This window comes from Polyodon spathula, chromosome 12 (genome assembly GCF_017654505.1).
Source record: "Polyodon spathula isolate WHYD16114869_AA chromosome 12, ASM1765450v1, whole genome shotgun sequence".
Taxonomy (NCBI): domain Eukaryota; kingdom Metazoa; phylum Chordata; class Actinopteri; order Acipenseriformes; family Polyodontidae; genus Polyodon; species Polyodon spathula.
The window spans coordinates 38,157,748-38,181,771 of NC_054545.1; the positions used below are offsets into that span (position 1 = coordinate 38,157,748).

The 24,024-nt window shown below is 43.5% G+C and overlaps 1 long non-coding RNA gene across 1 annotated transcript; it reads right to left on the reverse strand.

The window, feature by feature from the left end:
• Positions 1-16,974: 16,974 nt before the first annotated feature.
• LOC121324029 lies at positions 16,975-20,460 on the reverse strand. Its single transcript, XR_005951204.1, has 3 exons — positions 20,316-20,460; positions 19,673-19,796; positions 16,975-19,087 (listed from the first exon to the last, which is right to left on the reverse strand). It is a non-coding gene; the product is annotated as an uncharacterized LOC121324029 (long non-coding RNA).
• Positions 20,461-24,024: the final 3,564 nt, after the last annotated feature.

The window sequence follows — 24,024 nt, forward strand, 5'->3', positions numbered from 1 at the left end:
ATGCTGGAGGCTGGGAGTCTGGACCAAAGCCCTCTGAGATACCAGGGTCTAAGGGCTAGGAGGAGTGATCTCCTGGCAGACTGAATGCAAATCCCTTGGCTCTGCTGTGTTGAGATCCAGACCACCAGCAGAACAGCATTGATTCCCCTGTGGTTTGAGTTGAACTTCAGGGTTCAGGGTCCGTGATATTTTATTCTGTGCTTGTGTAACATTTAAAATAGGAGGTGAATGAAGACACTGGAGATCTGAAACGCATGGTTTCAAACAAGACGTATGTGAGTAAATACAAGGATTAGTTATGGCTTCTAACACAGGGGTGAGCTACAAGCACAGTGAATGCAGGAGAGGCCAGGCTGAGCAGGGCTTCTAACACAGGGGTCAGCTACAAGCACACTGAATGCAGGATAGGCCAGGCTGAGCAGGGCTTCTAATACAGGTGTGAGCTACAAGCACAGTGAATGCAGGAGAGGCCAGGCTGAGCAGGGCTCCTAACACAGGGGTCAGATACAAGCACAGTGAATGCAGGAGAGGCCAGGCTGAGCAGGGCTCCTAACACAGGGGTCAGCTACAAGCACAGTGAATGCAGGAGAGGCCAGGCTGAGCAGGGCTCCTAACACAGGGGTCAGCTACAAGCACACTGAATGCAGGAGAGGCCAGGCTGAGCAGGACTCCTAACACAGGGGTGAGCTACAAGCTGGAGCATTGCTAGAGGGGAGATGTTCATAAGGGCTTGAGGACCTGGGTTGAGCAGACTGGCTTGCAGTCAATTCCACATTCATGAGGGTTCACTTTCTACATTCATTGACTCAGTCTTTTTTTTTCTATGTTTCTGGCTACTCAGAAGAACTACAATGGAAACACAGTACATATGTCTGCATAGGAATGTGTCTTTTTTTAATTGTTCGAATTTAAAAATATATATATTTCTACACATTTTTGGAAGGCCGTAGGTAACCTTTGCTTTGTAGGTGCGTCTTGTGAAAAGTTTAACAAAATGTAAACAAAAAAAAAGAATCTCAGTTTGTGTTTTGCTCCTCTGAGTTTAAGCAGAGCTTGTGCACAAGGTTCTCATATTGCATGCTGAGGGCTGCAGTGAAAGCTCTGGATGTGTTGCCTCTATTTTAATAAGCTAGCGACTGCAAGGCTGTGCATGAACAATCTACCACAGCCAGCTGTTTGCTGTCCACCTCTTATTTGTTCTATAGTCATAATTACTCTGATTTGGCATATTACTAACACAAGATTACTGAAAAATACTAAAAGCTAAAAGTTTAGGTAAAAAAACAAGCAAGCGTCTTAAGCACTGTGTAAAAGATCCGCACTGGTCTGCATTCATGGCTATAGAGTTTTTAACCTCATCTCATCTCACCGATAGGGGACAGAATCCATAACGGAGGTGCATCACACAGCATTGCCCATTACACATAATAACAAACTGTCTGTATCTAAATTGTAAAGGGCTACTTTCCTCCAGCTCTTTGTTCCTAACCCTACCCTTTCTTCCAGATCTTCACTCCTAATCTTAACCCTTTCCTCCAGCTCAACGTTCCTAATCTTAACCCTTTCCTCCAGCTCTTCGTTCCTAACCCTAACCCTAACCCTAACGCTTTCCTCCAGCTCTTCATTCCTAACCCTAACCCTTTCATCCAGCTTTTTGTTCCTAACCTTGACCCTCTGACTGTATCTTTCTATTGTCTGTGTACATGGGATCCTTGACATACAAGTGTAAACCAGCTGAAGCACTCCTGGGGTTTCCTCACAATCGCAGAGTAATCGCACCGATTCCTACCCACCTCTGAGCTCCCGTTGACCAAACTACCTCCCCTCCGAGTCAGGCAGGAGTTCTGCTATGAAGCCCGTGGGAGATAAACCCAGAAATGAGTTCACCTGTGCTAGCCTGTGGACAAAAAAAAGAAAGAGAATCAACTCCCAATCCTGCCATAAACGTGCTCAGGCCATTTCGATAAACATTGCTCAGCAACACACGGCACACGTTACACAGAACAGGCGTGAGAAACACAAACAAAGGACACAGGAACTGTGCCCATTGGAAAAGCACTTACCTGGGTAAGTAAATATAGCAGCATTGCTTCTATTTGCAAAAACATTGCGCCCACAAGGAATGACATCTCCCAGTCTGAAACTGTGATTTCAGCTCTCATCTGGAAGGAAATGGAATCACTCCCCTCCAGGTAAAAGCAGCCTGAACTGCTGGTGTAGTATTTGAGAGTGAGCAGCCGGAAGGACGGATGTAAACTGAGTTCCACGATAAAGGCAGCCATTTATAATAGATTATTATGTTGACGTAACATGATCAGCATCTTGTTTAAACCAAATCACTTATATTATTTTACCAACGGGCTGTGCATGAATATACAGAATGTATAACATACCATCAAAACAGACAGACAGGCTGCAAAGCCTGCCTCCCAATTCAAAGATGAAGAAGAAGAAAAAGAAGTAGAAGAAGCAGAAGAAGAAAAGAGTCTTCACTTTCTTATCCTGCTGAAGAAGTTCTGTATGATTTTAAACATGACCCCTGGACCCCTTTCTGGTGCCCTCTTTGCTCTCTGCGGAGCCTCACTGGTGCAGGGGCTCCTTCCACAGCCTGTCTGGGGATCTGTGAGGAGCAGCCACTGAGCCTGCCTGCAAAGCTTTCCCATTCTTTGGCTTCTCCATGTCTGCTCCACTTTGGGGGCTTGCTAGTGAGAAAAAACAGACACCACTGCCAAAGGTTTTTTTTTTTTTTTACTGCAGCCTTGCTAACACATGACCCTTGCGATGCATATGAAAAGCAAGCATCAGACGTTAACATACATGTATGCGCTCCTAGGAAATCAGTCTGCAAACATTAGTATAAAAGCATTGCAAGATAACAAAGTGATCAGAGAATTGATATCCCAGTGGATTAGAATCCTATTGTAACAGAGGGATAGATTCTCAAAGCTATTTATTCAAGATTGTATTTCCATCAAAAACACCAATTCCAGTTCCAGTTCCAGTTCCAATTCCAATTCCAGTTCCAGTTCCAGTTCCAGTTCCAGTTCCAATTCCAATTCCAATTCGAACATATGACTTTTATTCCACGGTTCATCCAGCAGGGTCTGTCCCTTCCCTTCCTCAGTCTCATAGAGATGTACAACTCAATACAGGCATGGCTCTCTGTGACGCACATGTGGTGTCCGAGTGCCTCTAGATTGTCTATTTTGTTTCCTTAGAGCCTACGTTCCTCTTCCACTTCACTTATTTGCTCTGCATAATAAATAACCCTGTTCCTGGCTATTGCTAGCTGTGGACCTGGATGGAAGTTTATGAATTCTGTGCACTCACCACACACAGGGGCTAGATAGTGCTGCTATACCAGGCAATTCCTATTGAAACCTGACTCACTGGTTCAAGTGTATCGATGATATCCACTAAATACATAGTAACCTGTCATCATTTAAAAAATAAAGACATCGAAAATAAACGGAATGGAATTAATGCGTAGCGGTACTACAGAAACTGCATATACTCCCGAGGGCTTCAAGTGATCACCTCTTGAAAGTCATGTAGACATTTGACATTTTTTACAGTGAAAGCAGTCAGTTCTTGCCAAATGCCCTCTGCTTCAATAGATAAAATAAATAATGTGTTTACAACTTTAAACAAACCACTTGGAATCTACAGCCTGTCGCTTTGCAATCTGTAGCCGTGCAGACCATCAATTAGCCTGGGAGCCTGCGTGGAGTTCATCCGCTGAAGCTGAGACACGCACGGAAAGAGGGTTATGGTACAATCTGTCTTTGTGACTGGGCCCAAATCTGTTTTCCTGGGGGAAATGGGTTTAAATACCAAGCCAGGGAGCTCTCCTAAATCAGCTGCCAGGTTGGAGCAACTGGGAGAAGGTGGGAATCCTGTCATCGGGCTGATTGGCATTGGATTAATGAACAAGGAGTCCAAATAATAACAGAGCGGCCTGCCCTGGAGCAGAGATTACATCACTTTCAAAGAAATGCAACTGGGAGTTTAGTCCTCACCCGGCTGGGCTCCTGGAGTCTTCTGACATCGACAGGCATTTCTATCACTGCTAAATCACAACAGTGTGCTTCATCGAACTGGGAAACCCAAATGTGTGACAGCTGCAGAATTAGCATGACATACAACAAACCAATACACTCAGGATTGCATTGCAGTTCACCGCTGGTCCTGGCACTCTGAATGAATTAGTATCTGCAGAGTAATTTCAGTGTAACACACGCTACCGCTGAGGACACTAGGATATGTATTTTTTTGTCCAGTTTAATTAGAGATAACGCTTTGCGCAGGATGACACATTTCTAAGAAAACTAAGGTCAGTAAAAAAAAAAAATCAGAACAAAAGGATAAAAGACAGACAAGACTTTTAAAATGTATAAATATGGTGCAAGAGAGCCGAGCACAGTCTCCTCCATTCATTCATTCATGCTTTAACACAGGAAGCTGTTGGTTTTTTGCATGCCCATGCTTTCCAAAGACAAACGTTCTGTGACACTGCAGTTTAACCTGCCATCACATTGATGAAAATCCTTTTTAATATAAAGATAGAGCCTGTCCCCCGTCCCCTGACCCCTGACCTTCAGTTTACTATAGCAGCCATGTCACGTTGCTTATCCCACTGAGAAACAATTAATACATTTCTTGCAGTTTACTTATTTTTGTATTTTTTTTAAACTGCTGCTTCCTGTTCTTTCACATGTGGTGGAGAATGTGCTTGATTTGAGTGAAAAGGATGTTATCTCATTAGAGAAAAAGCTATCAATCTGTCCCCCTATTCAGATGCACCTTGCCACATCTGGACTGCAAGCGTCTTTAAACAGCTATTGTTCCACTTCCTGCCTGCTGACTCCTGGATTTATACTTTACCTTAATGATGCTAAATGTGATCCACAATGACATGCAATGTTTCATAAAATAGGGTTAGCAGATCACATGGTGCGTGGAATGCTCTGATAGCATCCTTCTTAGTGACTCTTGATGTGAAGAGCCATCACCAGTGAAGCCAGAGAAGATGGAGTTCTAATGATCTGAGGAGCGGTCACCAGTGAAGCCAGAGAAAATTAAGTTCTCATGATCTATGGAGCCATTACCAGTGAAATCAGAGAAGATTAAGTTCTCATGATGTGAGGAGCCATCACCAGTGAAGCCAGAGAAGATGAAGTTTTAGTGAACACCTAAAACAGTACTCATATTGAGGGCTACGGGACATGGCTTACTAACTGTAATACAATGCTGTCCCCCTTTCAGAGGGTTTTATGAAGAGAGAGTGTGGCATTCATGCTATTCAGACATCAGTGTGGGTTAGCCATGCCCCCTGTGATTAAACAACAGAGGCTGGATAGGCTGGCAGGTACAGGGCAGGTCTGCCACATCTACAAAATGCAGGACCCCTCAAGGATTTCCACTGCAGCTAGAGTTGGGGTGTAATCATGCATCCTGGTCTGGGGTTTTTGTGTCATTTTCATGTGAACAACAAAAGAAAAATCATGAATTAGTTACCCTAAAAAAAGCCAAAGCACTTCTGGTCTTATTTTCTTACACTGTTTTATATATAAGTTGTGGGCTTTTCAAAGTTTACCAACTTAGCCACAGTCTTTTTTAGCTTCAGGACCTATTCAATTGCACATTTGAAATATTCCAGATCCATAGAAAGCAAATCTTTCAAGTGAGCAAGTCTACAGCAGCCAGTCTACTGAGTCTCAAGCAGAGAGTCCACATTGCCCCTTGTCCTGGCTGGAGTACCAGCTACAGATCACAATGAGAATGAAGAGGCCGGGTAGGATTTCACTTGAGGAACAGCGTGACTTTCTCATGTACTGGAAGGAGATGAGACCATGCTACGAAGCTGGCTCCCGACACATTAGAAAATAGTTTGTTCTCAAGATCAAAGCGAGTTCTGTCTGGTTGGAGTCAGGATATATTAGAAAGGTAAAGGACAGATAGAAATCATTGGGAGGAAGCTTTCCTTTAATATTATCACAACCCCACCATCATCCAAGCTACAGCACCGATGATGATGATAATGACGTCAGTTTTTCCAGGACTTGGCGCTTCATTTGTGGTTTTGGCTTCACATCATAACATGTTAAAAAAAAAAGAACCCCAAGTAATTAGTGTGACATTTCTTTTTTTTTAAACTAGTGGTACAAATGATTCTTGCGTTCTTACTGATCAACGGTCCAGACTATTTGGAGCTGTTCAGGTTTTTAATCTGACCGGGTGGGGTTTTTTTTCCCCCGCAAATTCTTTTTTAATTTGTTAAAAACTGAAAGTCTTTACTCTCTCTCTCTCTCTCTCTCTCTCTCTCTCTCTCTCTCTCTCTCTCTCTCTCTCTGTAGCATATACAGAAGGCCTCATGCACACAAAACAGAATTATAATTTTGTAAAAGTCTTTCCTCAAAGAATATGCATTGATAAGCTGCATACATTTTAGTGGTTAAAGCTTTGATGTTTGGAATCAGGACAGTTGTTTTTGTTTGTATCGTTGCTTATCATTTTAATGCCTTCTCCTGTCTCCACCACTCTGCAAGACTCAGACTCCACCGACCATTCCAACACTAACAGGCCCTGCAGCCAGGGACTCCATTGCCGCCAGACTCCACTGATAAGGATGATGGATGGGAGCAGCTCTGGCTCCATGGCCCAGCAGCTTCCTGGGAGCTAGAGATAGCCTAGCTGGTTCAATAGGGCCTAATGGGAACCCCTGTTACTTTAAGAAGCTGGAGCTGAAAAGATGGCTTGAGCCAAAAAAAAAAATCACTTCAACAGACTAATAGTCCTTAAAAGCATTTTTCAGTTGTTAGTAAAATGCTTTCACACAAGAGAACTAGGATATCTGTTGGCAGAGTTTAACAATAGTAGAAACACACACTTAGGAAATGCATTTGAAGTCCATAAAGGCTTTGCTGGTGCACAGTTCAGCTGAAATGTTATAGAAGTTGACTATCTCCTCTCCTGGCAGAAACAACGAGACAGTCCACTGTGAGCTACCCAGACATGTTCCTGTTCCATTAGAAAACTCAAACTCATCATGCTCTAGAGCAGCATTGGTAAGTCATGAGGCTGGATGAGTGGGGGGGTTGTTGCAGGGGTGTCCAAAGATAGACCTTCCACTCCTGGTCTTTGTTCAAACCCTGTTCTAAATGGTTTAATTGAACCCATTAACCCTCCACCTAGACTCTGAAGTGGTTCAAGATCTCATTTTACCTGTAAAACCTGGAGTGGAATTGCCCTCCAGGACCGTGTGATGAAGACCGGGCTGCTGGTTCACAGTGGTCTGAGAAAACCAGTAGAAGTGTGATGAAGACAAGGCTGCTGGTTCACAGTGGTCTGAGAAAGCCAGTGGAAGTGTGATGAAGAACGGGCTGCTGGAGAGTGAAGCCATAACAGCATAAGAAAAGTTAAGAACAAGAAGAGCTGTCCCTTATTTGGTCTTATTGCATCACTTGTTTGGTCGTGTAACCCAGATGTTTGTCCCAGTGCCAATACGGTTGGCATGGTGTTGTGTATCGAAGCATTCTCGGCAACAACATGACACCAGACACCAAACTCCAGCACCCATTTCAAAGTCATGTTGGTAATTTAATCAGCAGAAAAAAAACATACTTCTAAATGATCATGCTGTTTTAATGTAATGTGCTACATGCTTTATTTCTCCCATTTGTTTATCAAAGAGTTTCTTGGTATTTTTGATGTCTTTAAGAAAGCTGTATAAAAGCCACAAAGTTCCAGTTGGGATTGATTTGGTTTCAAGGCTGGCTGGAAGTCTGTGCGGCTCCTTGTAAGGACAGCCCTGTGATTCATTAATTACATAACCGACCGGAGGAAGAAGAAAACCTAGCAAAGGAATTTCAAACTCCTTTCTGTTTGCGATGTGCTTTTGTGCATCTCAGTAAATCCTGTCTCTTTCTGGCTGGATTTCACAGCTTCTCTTCAGCAGTTGAAGGTGCGCTGGGCTGTTTTCCTGTTCTAATTACTTTCAGAGGTGAACATGTGACCTGGCATAACCTGCACGGTACAGCAGCATTTCGGGGATCAGTGTATTGAAACCAGTTGAACTGTGAACCATAACCTAATGGTCTTCTGGCTATGGTCCTGTATAAAAGAGCTATGGTAGCACAAAGGCAGCTATAATGAGATCTGATTGGCCGACCTGTACCCATGTAGTAATGGTGTCACATTGGTATAGCCCAATACAAATTGGTGATCCATTGAGATTTCAGAATCAGAACCGGTGTGTAGTCCTATCAGAACCCCTGTGCAATCACCAATTGTGTTTCCTTTCATGGTGATGGGTCTGCTAGGGCTGACGGTCAGAACACCAGTGTTATTTTTAAACATTCTGTATGTGAAGTTCCTAATGACACTCCAAGGTTCTAGAAGGGACTAGTGGTCCCGCCCCATTATTGTAAAGTGTGCAGTCATCTCCACTGGTACTTCAGTACAGTTCAACCCACAGTCCACACCAGAGGCTGTTGGCACGGAGTAGGGCCGTGTGGGAATATTCCATAATATCTCACTAATCTAATCATTTAAGCTCAAGTACACAGGGATAGGGAGATTTATCTAAAGAATTCAACTCTCGTGAAACTTGAGATACACTTGACTTTGATGCATGTGTTTTTGTTGCAGTGTGTTCATGATTGCATGTGTTTTATCTGTGGCTTGATTAATGCAGGCAGGGCTCTGGTGCTAGTGGCGCTGCTCCGGGTGGGAATGCTGGTGTTTCAATCTGCACTCCCAGGCTTGTGTGCTGTGACAGGTAGAGGAGTGTGGAAACAGGTAGTGAAGTGGGAGCTCTCATCTATCAAGTGTGTGTAAAGACAACTTGATTTCTCATGGAAATACACTGGCGGTCTTCTAGCTTCTGGGCTGCAGGACCAAGAGCTTTTTAATAGCAGCTCTACCTGACATGGAATCACACCTGCCCTGCCAGCCTGTGTGATTGAGGCTGGGATCATGCTTTGGAATCACATCTGCCCTGCCAGCCTGCGTGATTGAGGCTGGGATCATGCTCTGGAATCACACCTGCCCTGCCAGCCTGTGTGATTGAGGCTGGGATCACACCTCCCCTGCCAGCCTGTGTGATTGAGCCTGGGATCATGCTCTGGAATCACACCTGCCCAGCCAGACTGTGTGATTGAGACTGGGATCACACCTCCCCTGCCAGCCTGTGTGATTGAGGCTGGGATCATGCTCTGGAATCACACCTGTCCAGCCAGACTGGGTGATTGAGAATGGGATCACACCTCCCCTGCCTGCCTGTGTGATTGAGACTGGGTTTCATGCTCGGTGCTGGAATGCATGCTCAGTCCCCACAGAGGCTATTAGGGGGCACATCTCCTCCAGAACACAACGCAGATAAGACCAATTGAAAACAAAAGGCACTTTCTTAATCTCATTCGCTATATTATCTCTTCAAACTCAAGAAACTTGTAACCAGCTTTTCGATAGAGGAATGTTCCTCAATCGTGTCTTGGAGGGGAGAGGGGGGTGCGGGGTGTGTGGTGTGCAGTGTGGGGTTTGTGGTGTGCGGTGTGGGGTGTGGGGTGTGGTGGAATGTGGCGTGGGTGTGGGGTGTGGTGGAATGTGGGGTGGATGTGGGGTGTGGGGTGTGGGGTTTGGAGTGTGGGGTGTGGTGGAATGTGGTGTGTGGGGTGTGGTGGAATGTGGTGTGGATGTGCGGTGTGGGGTGTGGGGTGTGTGGTGCATGGTGTGTGGTGTGGTGGAATATGGTGTTGGTGTGGTGTGTGGAGTGTGGGGTGTGGTGGAATGTGGTGTGTGATGTGGGGTGTGGTGGAATGTGGTGTATGGTGTGTGGTGTGCGCTGTGGGGTTTGGGGTGTGGTGGAATATGGTGTTGGTGTGGTGTGTGGAGTGTGGGGTGTGGTGGAATGTGGTGTGTGATGTGGGGTGTGGTGGAATGTGGTGTATGGTGTGTGGTGTGCGCTGTGGGGTTTGGGGAGTGGTGGAATATGGTGTTGGTGTGGTGTGTGGAGTGTGGGGTGTGGTGGAATGTGGTGTGTGATGTGGGGTGTGGGGTGTGGGGTGTGTGGTGTATGGTGTGTGGTGTGCGCTGTGGGGTTTGGGGTGTGGTGGAATATGGTGTTGGTGTGGTGTGTGGAGTGTGGGGTGTGGTGGAATGTGGTGTGTGATGTGGGGTGTGGGGTGTGGGGTGGTGTGGGGTGTGGGTGTGGTGTGTGGTGTGTGGTGTGCATTGTGGGGTTTGGGGTGTGGTGGAATATGGTGTTGGTGTGGTGTGTGGAGTGTGGGGTGTGGTGGAATGTGGTGTGTGATGTGGGGTGTGGTGGAATATGGTGTTGGTGTGGTGTGTGGAGTGTGGTGTGTGGTGGTGTGGTGGTGTGTGTGTGTGCATTGTGGGGTTTGGGGTGTGGTGGAATGGGGTGGTGTTGTGTGGGTGTGGGGTGGGGTGTGGTGGAATATGGTGTTGGTGTGGTGTGTGGAGTGTGGTGTGTGGTGGAATGTGGTGTGTGATGTGGGGTGTGGTGGAATGTGGTGTGTGGTGTGTGGTGTGCATTGTGGGGTTTGGGGTGTGGTGGAATATGGTGTTGGTGTGGTGTGTGGAGTGTGGGGTGTGGTGGAATGTGGTGTGTGGTGTGGGGTGTGGGGAATGTGGTGTGTGGTGTGTGGTGTGCATTGTGGGGTTTGGGGTGTGGTGGAATATGGTGTTGGTGTGGTGTGTGTGTGGTGGAATGTGGTGTGTGGTGTGGGGTGTGGTGGAATGTGATGTGTGGTGTGGGGTGTGGAGGAATGTCATGTGTGATGTGTGCGGTGTGGAGTGTGTGTGGGGTGTGGTGTGTGAGGTGTGAGATGTGGTGGAATGTGGTGTGGTTGTGGAGTGTGGTGGTATGGAGTGTGCGGAGTGGGGTGTGAAGTGAGGGGTGTGGGGTGTGGGGTGTGGGTTAATGTGTCTGCGTAAGAAAAATCACCCTTTTAAATTCCCTTCATAAACCCTTAACAATAGTATATTTTCTTTCCCCATGGTTATACTATTCATAGTATTCCTGCTCTTTGTCCTATGCTTTCCCCATGGTTATACTATGCATATTATTTCTGTATATGTCCCCATGCTTTCCCCATGGTTATATACTTTACCTCTCTGGGCTTTACAATGCTTACCTCTGCTTTACTATACATTCACTGCAGTGTGCTTTATTACACTGTGCTATGCTTACCTCTGCTTTACTATGCATTCACTGTGCAGTGTGCTTTATTACACTGTGCTCTGCTTTTACCATGCTTTCACTATGCTGTATTACCCTTTGTTATGCTTTTACTATGGGAAACTTACAAGGGATTTTTTTTTTTTGTCTTTCCAATAAATAGCAGTGCCTTCAGTGTGTATAAAAAGCTATGTTTTCCATGACTCTGTGCACATTAGGGTATATCGTTGAAGCCAGTGCTGTGCTTTCTCTGAATGGTTTTAATGGTTAATCTCTGGCAGGAGATCTGGTGAATATTTCCAGCTGTTTAGTCTACCAATCAGAATGGTGACAAAGAGTCTGCGGGCCAGAGAGGCAGGGTGCTTCTGGGAGAACCCCCCACGCCCCCCCCCCGGCCCTGCCAGAGCTTGTGGGTTACAGTTTATCCTCAGCCTTGACAGAAGCATTACCAAAACATGATTTAAACTTCTACAATGTCAGAGTCTGCTTAATATTATAGTGCTGCTGATTTCACAAGGTACTTCAGTTCTCAGTCCATCTACATGGAGTGCAGAGCAACTTATTGAGCTGACTAACACTATATATATATATACATACACACACAGGGATCACAGGAGCAGAACACTGAGAGTCCAGAGCTTTCTTCACACTGATCTGCAGGGACCAGAACAGGAGTCCAGCTTTCTTCACACTGATCTGCAGGGACCACAGGACCAGAACACTGAGTCCAGAGCTTTCTTCACACTGATCTGCAGGGACCACAGGACCAGAACACTGATAGGTCCAGAGCTTTCTTCACACTGATCTGCAGGGACCACAGGACCAGAACACTGAGAGTCCAGAGCTTTCTTCACACTGATCTGCAGGGACCACAGGAGCAGAACACTGAGAGTCCAGAGCTTTCTTCACACTGATCTGCAGGGACCACAGGACCAGAACACTGATAGGTCCAGAGCTTTCTTCACACTGATCTGCAGGGACCACAGGACCAGAACACTGATAGGTCCAGAGCTTTCTTCACACTGATCTGCAGGGACCACAGGAGCAGAACACTGAGAGTCCAGAGCTTTCTTCACACTGATCTGCAGGGACCACAGGACCAGAACACTGATAGGTCCAGAGCTTTCTTCACACTGATCTGCAGGGACCACAGGACCAGAACACTGATAGGTCCAGAGCTTTCTTCACACTGATCTGCAGGGACCACAGGAGCAGAACACTGAGAGTCCAGAGCTTTCTTCACACTGATCTGCAGGGACCACAGGACCAGAACACTGATAGGTCCAGAGCTTTCTTCACACTGATCTGCAGGGACCACAGGACCAGAACACTGAGAGTCCAGAGCTTTCTTCACACTGATCTGCAGGGACCACAGGACCAGAACACTGAGAGTCCAGAGCTTTCTTCACACTGATCTGCAGGGACCACAGAACCAGAACACTTAGAGTCCAGCCAGTGGTCATGTTAAACTCTTCTGTGCTGTTGTACCATCACAAGGTAAAACAAGATAGAGAAACGCATTATATTAGAGGAAGCAGATCAGATAATACTGAAACTGAAAACAGAGAAAGAAACTCCAATCTTCAACTTTCGGCTGTTGACAGAATGGATATACTGTAGTAGAAAAGCTACAAAAGACTTGCAAATAAATACTTATCAGAGCTCTTCTCTCTGTGGCAGAATCACAGCTGCTCCCCCTACTGGTCATTGATGGTAATACCTATTTGGCTGTGTCTAACACAATAGAAAGATGGAATTGAAAGTTCTTCAAAGTCAGGTTTTTGCCAAGTTTCTTTTTCAGTTTTACGCTAAATAAATATAATCTGTTTCCACCAAGGAAATGTCCTTTACGGTCCTGCAGGATTGCATTTAAAGCAGGCAGCGTGCCAGACCAGGCACCACCTGCCACAAGTAATGTGTGGAATCCACCTTGCAACCCGCTGTTCAGATCTGCCATGCTCCTTCAGCACTGAGGCATGGCCTGAGAGAGGGACACAGACAAGGGGAGCATGAACTGCTCTAGGGATTCTGATAGGGAGATCCACCAGTCTGTAAATACACTAACATTTTACATAAAGTGTCTAATCACTGTGTATTTACAGAGTACTTACTTAGTGAATACATGTGTACTTACACACAATTACAATGTTAGTGTGCATAGTTACAATGCACTTAATGTGATTTTTTTTTTGTATGATATGTCTAACCTTAACCCTAACCCTAACCCTAACCCTTTTCTGTAAACACCCCAATAGCTACCAAATTAAAAGCTTTGATCATGAGCCAAAAGTGTAAACCCTCATTCCTTTTCAAGGACATTGAAAAGAAAATGATCTTTTTTCTTTATTTTTGGCATGTGATCATTCTTAACCCCTCGAACCCCCGTACTTTGCATGGTACTGAACTGCGTCACACAGAAGACAGTGTAACAACCATGTGCACCGTGTTCCTCGGGCTGTAATGATAGAGTCAGGGTGCCACCCCTTAGCCAAATATTTAGGAATGTGACTGACAGGGTTCAGTAATCAAAGACTCTGCAGTCCCACATGGATCAGCCCCCCTCTCACTCCCTGCTCTGCACAGACACACGAGGCTCAGGCTGAAGGGTGGAATTGAGTTGCAGGGGTGTGTTGTTTATTGGTACTAGCAGAGGTCCTGTGATAGTTTATGTGTGTTAGATTACTCCCTGCATTATATCCCACAGTGGGATCTGCAGGTGATCATTGGGGCTGGCATGAGTCTGGCATGGGGCATGTCTGTGACATCTTAATGAGAGGGTTCCTTCCTCCTTGCTTTTTATCACACAATCTTGGGTTCATTTTTAACACTGACTTCTTGCAATTTTTCTAAAAGTTTTTAACGTACATTGTCACCTAACCTGCAACTTTTTACTTTAAAAAATATCAGGAATAGTAGAAAGTCTTAAATAATTACATTTTTTAAAGGCATTAGCTAATGTAATCTTAAGCAGAGTAGTTCTACGGTGACGATCTTCTGCAAAGAAATGTATTACCGCAGCCCTAAACTAGCAAGACAGGATATGATTAGGAGGATTTCATAATGAGCCAGTCAACAGGTAGAGCTCATGATCACACACACACGTACTGTAGAAGCACAATGCCAAGGCCCCAGCTCAAGGGAATAAGATTCAGACTGGCATGCTGCAGCATCTAGTCCAGTGTGCACTGTCCCCCTTCAGCCATGTGCGGCTGTGCATCACCAAACCCCCGTTCAGTGTGCACTGTCCCCCTTCAGCCATGTGCGGCTGTGCATCACCAAACCCCCGTTCAGTGTGCACTGTCTCCCTTCAGCCATGTGTGGCTGTGCATCACCAAACCCCCGTTCAGTGTGCACTGTCCCCCTTCAGCCATGTGCGGCTGTGCATCACCAAACCCCCGTTCAGTGTGCACTGTCCCCCTTCAGCCATGTGCAGATGTGCATCACCAAACCCTTGTTCAGTTTGCACTCTCTCTCTTCAGCCATGTGCAGCTGTGCAGCATCAAACCCTTGTTCAGTTTGCAATCTCCCTCTTCAGCCATGTGCAGCTGTGCATCACCAAACCCTTGTTCAGTTTGCACTCTCCCTCTTCAACCATGTGCAGCTGTGCAGCATCAAACTCCCGTTTCTGTAAGGAGGTGCTCTCATGGTGCTTACATGGTGCCCCCAAGCATCCCTAAAAGTGCTTACAAGCCGTGCTTTGTAATCATTCCAGCGGCCCGGCTGGCTGGCTCTATTATAAACATTATAAATAAATGTGAGGCTGACTGAGCTGCTAATCAGCACCCCCCCCGACTCCCCCTTACATATCAGCCCTTGATCAAAGGCTTGCCTGCTTTATTTTATGGTGTGTAGCTGAACTTGTTAAAGAGGTTTCAATGCACAGTAATTACAGTTAAAAATTACCTATGTTATTAGAAAACCAGCTATTGTGTGCATGGTGGTATTTGTACATGAGTGAGTTGTGTTTAAACGGAGCTCATCCATATCCCTGAGCGATGTATTCCCTGCTGCATGCTCTTTCCTCACATGGACATTGTGCTGATACATAGCGCCTCCTCCGGGGTACACAGCGCCTCCTCCAGGTTCATTTACACATTTAGATACTGTGATATATTTTCTTTTGTTATTCTGTGATCTTTAGTTGCTTTTGTGAATTTCCATTTGCACGTGAACTGTGACATTAAGACCTTATCAAGCACTATATTGGATACAGTTTTAATTGTGGAAACTGTAGTTTTTTTAAAATCTTTTGCTCCATTGTTTTGCCTTTTACATTTACACAAATTTAATTTTGCTGTTGGGTCATTAACAGGGAATTTTACATACTGCTACATCGGATTTAAAAGAATGTTCTGTATTACAATCCAGGTGTCCAGTCGTTTCTTTTGGCAAGTGATATTTTCAGAATCCTATCGTTCTGAATTAAAATACTTCTGTTGAAAATATAGCACTGTACCAACAAAACCAATACTAAACTGAAGCCTACTTATTTTAAAACAGTCCTTTCAGCTATGTATTTCTGACATTGTATCTTTTTTTTGTTCCCTGAAAAGCATTGGAATGGGCCGAAATGAAATAATCAGATGTGCGTCACACGCGTTTAACCATCACTTAAGTTAACATTTTATAAGGTCGGATATGTGAGTGCTGACTGTATTTCATTTAAAATAGTGAGTTTTCAGTTTATCAATGGACTTTGGGTATTAAAATGGGAGACAGGAAACTAGCCCTGCTCTAGAAAAGCTCCCGAGCAGAACAATTGAAATGAAGCTGAGAGCACTGGCAGCGAGTGAACTCCAGTGCAGGCTGAGCGACTGAAGTCCAGTGCAGCCTGAGCGAGTGAGGTCCAGTGCAGCCTGGCTGGGCACAGTACAGACTCATTGAGGATGCAATGCAGCTTGTTTGATTTAAACAATCAGATTAGCAGAGTGGGCAAATTAACAGTGCAAACCCTTCTGAGTCCCGCAGCTCAGCAGTAAATTGCAGGGGGAAAAAATCCCAGATTTTAAATCATGCGACCTTCAGGGAGCACAGCAACAGAAGCCTCTGTGTGAGGGGCCAGAACAAAGGCCAGGGCTTCAGACAGGCCACAGCCTCGACCAATTAACATTCCTCCTGGCTTTACGAGCAGCCCTAGGCCCGCCCCTTCACTCTCACCTCATAAAAGTCACAAACATCAATTCTTGTAAACCACAACTGTCATTATAATCCCATTAAAAACAACCCGTGGAGCAATTTGCAGTGTAAACTCAGGCAAAACTGCCAACTGTGGATCCCTCAGTAAAACGTTCAAACTCCTGCAGAACAAATGAGAACGTTTATTGGGTATAATTTGCCACAACGGTGTAGTTGTAGATTTGGGTTTCCTGCTGCCTTGGGATTTCATTCGAGGGGTGAGGGAAACTCAGCAAGATAATGTTTCAGATTTTGAAATGTGTCAATAAATGCATTTTAAACCCGCCCCCACATCACATGCTGCATGCCACTCTCCGTCACAGTGCATATCTATTTATAATAAAACGTATGTGTTTATATCTATATAATATATTAAAATGCACGTGTATATAGCTATAGAATATGTATATTTAAATGCATGTGTTTATAGCTATATCGCATGTATTTCGAGATCATCTATCTCTGTGCTTAATCGTGACCAGTATCTCTATGTTTGTGTGTTAACTGGACATTTGACTGAATAATTGAAACTAACACCCCATATAAAAGTTCCCCATAGTAAAAGCCCAGCAGACTGTAATAAAGTACAGTGAAAGCATGGTGAAGCACAGGCAAGCATTGTGAAAAATAACGAGGTCTGGTAAAGCATATTAATAAACATGGCAAACAGGGGTGAACAATAGTAAATGCGTAGCACAGTATAACCATGAGGAAGCACTGAGGGAAACGGCACACACACAGTGCAAGCATGCAGCCTGAAAAGTTTATTAGGGACGCACCTAAACATTGCTAGAAGATGTGTGTGCAATATTGAAATGCAGCCCATGTGTTGCAGCTGCTGCCTGTTGCCCTCTGTCTTCAACAGCTCTAACCAGATATAAAGTGATTGCCTCTTGAGGTTACTGGAGCTGTCTCTCCAGTGGTTGATCAGGACCGCATCAGAGCTACAGCGGGCTGGTTCTGCAGCATTCATTTAAAGAGCTCCAGCATCGACTTTGCCCTGAAGACAAGTTCACAATTCATACAGTTGTGCTGATTAGCATTCATCAGTGTATGATACACAGCATACATCTCTCACAGCAAACGCTATATCATAACAGGAAGCAAACATTTACAGGCTTAGATAGACAGATGTAGGATACTGTATGCATCCCTAAATATTAGTATTTTTAATTGAAGACACATTATTTGGGATCATTTACTGCTGTTTTTGTTCATGTTAAATATTGCTCTGGGTGAGGGGTTTAGTATTTGCTGGTGGAGACTACAGTAGATGAGTGTCTGTTTGTACAGCTTTAGCCCAGAGATTCCTACCAATTCAACTGGCCCTAGAGACTTTAACAAGTACTTCAGTGGCATTTTAGCGACACCTTGTGGTAAGTCATTTACAATGCAATTAAAATGTGGATGAAAACACTGTAGAATGCCGGTGTGAGGTTTCAAATTCTCAATGTTATTGGCTAATGACAAGAAACAAATATACCTAAAACTGAAATTTAGATATCTAGCTTGTTATTTAAACCAACTGCAACCTACAGTTCTGTGGGGAGGAACCACACCAGGGTAGAAAGCAGTTCAGAGACAAAACTAAACATGTTACAGTGTTTATATTAACCTGTATCTCGCATAGTGTCCAACACAGGCTCTACTTACTGGGGTCCTGAGCACTAACTGAGAGTGAAATAGATCATCTACACTTATTATGGTCTAGTTTTGAAACACCTGTACACTGGGAACAGAACAACTGCAAAAATACTGAAGTGTTTAAAATCATTTGTATTGATTATTATTATTATTATTATTATTATTATTTATTATTATTATTATTATTATTGTTGTTGAGCAGTGGATATGTTGCGACTGGTTTGAAGTACAGTGGATATATTGTGGCTCTGGTTTGAAGTATGATGGATATATTGTGACTGGTTTGAAGCGCAGTGGATATATTGTAGCTCTGGGGTTTTTTCCCGCAGATCACATAACACTTTTTGGGTACTCCATATAGCTGGCTCCTGCCTGGGTCACCCTCAGCACTGCCCCATTCCTGCTGTCGTCCGTCACTAACTGCAGAAACTTCTCAGCCACCTGAGACGGGCTGTGGACATCAGAGGGACATTCAGATTCGTCACTGCACATACCGCAAATAAACAAAGACTGCCTTCCCCATGCCTGTGTAAATTCAATATTCCTAATAGAGATTGTGACAGACAGCATCCACCTTTCAATACTAGATAATCTCTAATCAGACAGGCACTGTTACAAGACATCTAGTAGATCCAGCATATATAAGCATTGCCCCAAGGCAAGCGTGCTGTCAGTAATGTAACTGCAGCTGTTCCAGCCGCTAGAGGAATGAATGTGTCTTTAGAATGCAATTCTGAACAATTGCCAAAAAATATTTATAAAATACAGAGGGTGAGATTGGGGGTGGGGGGTATAAATGGCAAAAAGCAGATAAGCCACACTTTGTATTAGATGCTGCTGATCCTTAAAATCAAGCTCTGCCACACCACACTGCCACCAGAGCAGAGACTAGAATGAAACTCACTCTAATACTCCAATATGCTCCAGTAGTTTCTATGTAGTTTGTCTGAGGTTGGAGAACTGTCCCATGAGATCGTCTGTGTTGAAAGTTTCCAGTATGTCAGTTTTTGCGAAAGAAGGACACAACACATTTATCCGCACCCCGTAGTCACTCATTCGAGAGGCATCCTGCGACACAGAAAGTGGAAAGCTGATTCAGTGCTGAACCCGCACAGCAAAGTTACTTCTTCTACTGTGCGCTGTTCTTATAATATTGACAGGAGCAAGGATATGCAAATATTCCAATCCAGCTCTACTGATGAGCTATTGCACCCTTGTCTGTTGCAGTAGGACACACAGGGCTAGATCCTCAAAGCTAATTACTCCAAATCACCGTTAGCACATTTTCTATCTGCATTTGCATTTCTAAAAGGAATAAAAAACACTTTAGACTAATCACTCACAGGCCCCTGAATTAAACTGAAACATTTTTAAAACCTGCCCTTCAGCTCATTCGTGAGACTGTGGGAATTCAGCAGCGGTAATGTGTTGATTCAGCTTCCTGTGTAGTGGGGTGCAGCCCCTCGTCCCCCTTCTCCCGTCCGTCACTGTGCCACTTCTGCAACATGCACAGGCTTTAACAACTGCTGCTTTTACAACTTTCTTTTCCTTCCCTTTTAAAAAGTTGTAACGTGTAACAGAGTTTAATTGAATTTGTCGCAGACTCTAGAGAATGTTTTTTGATGCACAAGTGCTGGTTAGAAAGATCATTACCTTGAAGCTGTGTTTCTGAAGTGACATCGCAGGAAATTAAGCAGGTACGGTCTGAACCACACTATTTATCTAAAGCAGCTTTCAGTTTATTTCCGGTGGGCACTTTAATATCCAAGAGGCTCACCTAAAATGGGAGAAAAAGGCTTCTTAAAAACACATGCGATTCCGAATTCAGGAATTGCTGTAACCATGACAACGGCGGTTTGGAAGCATACTTTATTTTAATTCAATATTGCCATCACTATTAATCACCTTGACCTACATCCTGATATTGATGAATGCCAGTACCAGGTTTCTTTCACCACATACTTTTCAGTACACAGCTAGAAGTGAGTGAGGAATCTACATGTATCCACTTACTGTACAGTACATGCAGATCATTTCAAAACAGAATATTGAAAGCTACACAAAAGCCACCAGACCAAATACTTGTTTGAGCAACGGTTCATAATTCCCCAACTCTAAAGAAACTCACCCCAAATAAACTGGCAAAAAAACAAACCCAAAAGCTTGTCCATTGGTTGACAGCTTTCTTTCAAGGAAGCTATTTTAGTCTCTAGCCTCTTGTTGTGTAACTCTGACACCTCACACCATGCTTTCTATGCCCTTTGCCACTCGTAGCTTAGTTATATAAACACCTCACCTTTGCTCCATATTTCAGAAGGATCTCTGTGAAGGCTTTTCCCAGCCCCTGCAAGCCCCCAGTAACAATGGCAACTTTTCCACTCAGAGCCATTTATCCTGAAAGGGTGATAAGGACACAGTTAGTATGGGAGTCCTGTGCGACGTTGAGCTGCACAATGCCTCACATATCACATGACATGATGTGCAGCCCTCTTGAGCTTCAAACCTTCCCCTGCATGTGATGAGGTTCATCTTCACACACAGCACTTAGTCTTGGTTCAGCAGCTGGCAATGTTGACAGCTTTCGCTCCAGTGCATAATGTTTCTTTAGAAAACAGAGACATGATAAAGAAACTAAAACGCCTACACCCCTTGAAAGACACACAGCTGTCTGATATACAATGCTGTACTTCTATTGTCATTGGTTTTCATGGTGTTTTCTATTTCATCTCTATACTGTACTGAGCATTGCTGCACATTGAACCATGTGAGTTTTTTTATGCCTATCACTTACAGGAATGTTGTTATTTACTACTCTTGGCTGGCATTCTTTCCCTGTTTTTTGCACTGCATTGTTATTCTTTTACCAAGGTGAAGCGCATTCAGTATGACTTTTTAAAGGGCATGCATGTGGTTTCAGCACCGGCATTGCAGTTGTATGCACTCCTCTAGAAGCACAGCCTTGCATAAGAAGGAAATGTGTTGTTGTTATAGCATCAATAACGTCGTTTATTTTAGCAACTGTCCAAACAAAAAAAGTGAAATATATGTATGTGCGAGTCACGCAGCCCTGTTTGCAGTCTGTACTCTAAAGAAGGTTTTATTTGGAAAGATATTTCCTATTTATATGCGTCGCATCCATAATAACAACAATGTGTAGAAATGGTTCCAAAATAGTTACAACATGTAATTTACAATACCTGTGTAAGCTGTAGCTTTTCGTGTACAGGTATGAAGATTCATATTCTATACGCTTATTATTAAAGATTGCAAGCCTTAAAAAAGCATCCAACAAAAGTGTCCGTTCGCTTAGGGAATTATTTATTTTATTATTTTATACATTTGTGTAATTTTTCAAAAGCTGTGCAGCAGATGTTTGTTTATCGCGCAGCCGAGTCTGGCTTCCAAGTTCTTGTATGGCACATTGATTCAGTATTATTGTGTTATGCAGTATTTTAGACACAGTTGCCTCGTAGTAATACTATACCGATACACCTGTTTAACGTGTTCTCTGAACTGTGACTCGTAGTAGGCCTTTCTGCGTCTTGTATAGCATTGCATTTATGTGAAACACTTTCCTTAAAGAACACACTACATAAGGGCAAGGCATACGTTGTCAAGTGTCCTTATTTCTATCAGTATTGGAATATAGCTTTAAATTATTATTATTAGTAGGAGGAGGAGGAGGAGAAGGAGTAGTTCATAATAATATATCTTTAGTTTTTCATACCCACTTTTTGAAGACTTTCTTGCTAACTGACTGGCAAAACGCAGTCGTCAGGAGCGCGCGATGTCAAACTGCGCTTCTGAAGTAGATATTGAGGGTTTCACGATTCAGGTGTTTATCATCACACGGGAACTCCCTTGTTCCTGCCTGTCCCAACTCTCCTGTAGCATTCATAGATGAGTCTGAATGACAAGGAAGCTGCAGTGTTCTGTATAGTCAGTCTGTTCAAGATATCTGAACAAGCCAAGACTGAGGCACGGCTTAGCGTTTCCATTCACAGCAAAGTTGCTTTTTGGCAAGCCTCACACTTACAAATAAAAAAGAAAAGTATGGGGCGTTTTTCAGATTCCCTAAAATGTGTGTGTGTGTGTTTGTGTACACACAAATATCTATATATATATATTATATTAATATATTGTATTTATATATATATATATATATATATATATAATATATAAGGCGTTATAAAATTGTTACATTTAATATTGGCGAGCGTTACTTAAATTTTGTCTGTATTTAAAATTTCCCTTGCCCCTTTACGGGGACACTATAATTAAAGGGAAAAGAAATGCCCCTCTACACTTCAGAACATAGAGCACTTTTATTTACCATGAACAAAACACCGTACTGTGTTGTAACTGTATTGTAGTACTGTAGATAATAATAATAATAATAATAATAATAATAATAATAATAATAATAATAATAATAATAGGTCCGTCTGGATTTGAACCTCTCCTGTTTCGAACATTCTTTTAAGGGTTCGTCATCTGTGCATGAAGTCATTTCTGACTTCTGAAGAAATGTTCCAAAGTATTGCTGAAATATTTGGTAAGAAAAAATCTTGAGTGTGCAGAATTACCAATGCAAATAACTGTCAGAAAAATTAAGAAAGCATCTCAGATGTATTTTCTAAAAATGTGTGTGTTATTAATATTATTGTTAGTGCTAGTGTTAGTGTTACTGTTATTATTATTTGCAGAGCAATCTGTATTTTGTGTGTTAATAGATGTGAAGAGTTGATACCATATATACATTTGCAGCACATCTATAACATTCTAACAGGTTTATCACATTTGCAGGGTTATTATTTGGTGCACAAATCACTTCAAATCACTTTTTTTCTTCTTTTTTTCTTTCTAGGATTTCTAATGCACAGGAATTGAATCTACTTCAGGTTACTTTAGACCTAATTAGAGTAACCATAGAGACAGAGCCTCTGGGGAGTGACTCACAATCTTGTTAGCTGGTTACTCACACAGGTTTGTAATTCAAGCCATATTTCCAATCCTGCTTTACATGTCCCATCCAGATCAAATAATCTACTGTCACTTAAAACCACCTTGATACTTGGAAGTGTCAGATTTTAACAGAGGTACTGTGCCTCGACTCCGGGTACATTCTAAGATAAAATGGGAAGAAACTAAACCAACAAGACAAGCATTTAGTAAAGACCTCCCTCAGCGCCACAAGTTCAGCCTTAGGCTGGGTATTAGTCCCATCCTTGTAAAAGAATTGATGTTCACACCACTGAGGACTGAGCATGCACTGCGCTGTGTGTATGAGTTCAGTCAGTAGGTGGCAGTGTCGTAAATGGTTCCAGAGAAAACACCTCAAGTTTAGAGTTGGAATTAAAACCTGTATTTGCAGTGCGTCCCCACAAGATGGCATTGTAACAAGAACATTTCTGTTTCTCTGACGTGTCATTTGGCTCCACACATTACTCTGAACAGCTACTGCATCCTGTGTAAAATATATATGTTTAAAAAGATGGTAATGTTTGATGGGAAATAATACATACTCTAAAGTTAAACAAGGGCTTAGGATATGTTCAATACTTCGAAATTCAAATATATTGTTATATGGGGGGTGGGGGATGGGAAGGACAGTATATTCCAAACAAGTTAGCGATAAAGTTTGAGTTGCACCAGCATTGAAAACAACCCTGCACCCCCCAGTTCAAATACATTATATTGACTCACTCTGGCAGGCCGAATATTCCCTGACCCCAGGGTCGCCCTGGCAAACACACATTGTCTGTCAGAGCAAACAGCAGCATTTACTTCAGCAAAATGTGCCGTGCAATGCTACAGCTTTCACCTTCTTAAGATACAGCTCACTGTTTTGAAGGAGCATGCATAAAGTGCCGGTATGCTTCAATGAAGCCCGTTTCAGACCCTGCGCCAGTCAGTTGCTTCAAGGGCTGGAGGAATTGAGCCCTTCGAAATGGCTCAGTTGAGTCTCTGAGATGAGCCACCCTCTGCGTAGACAGCAGGGCAGC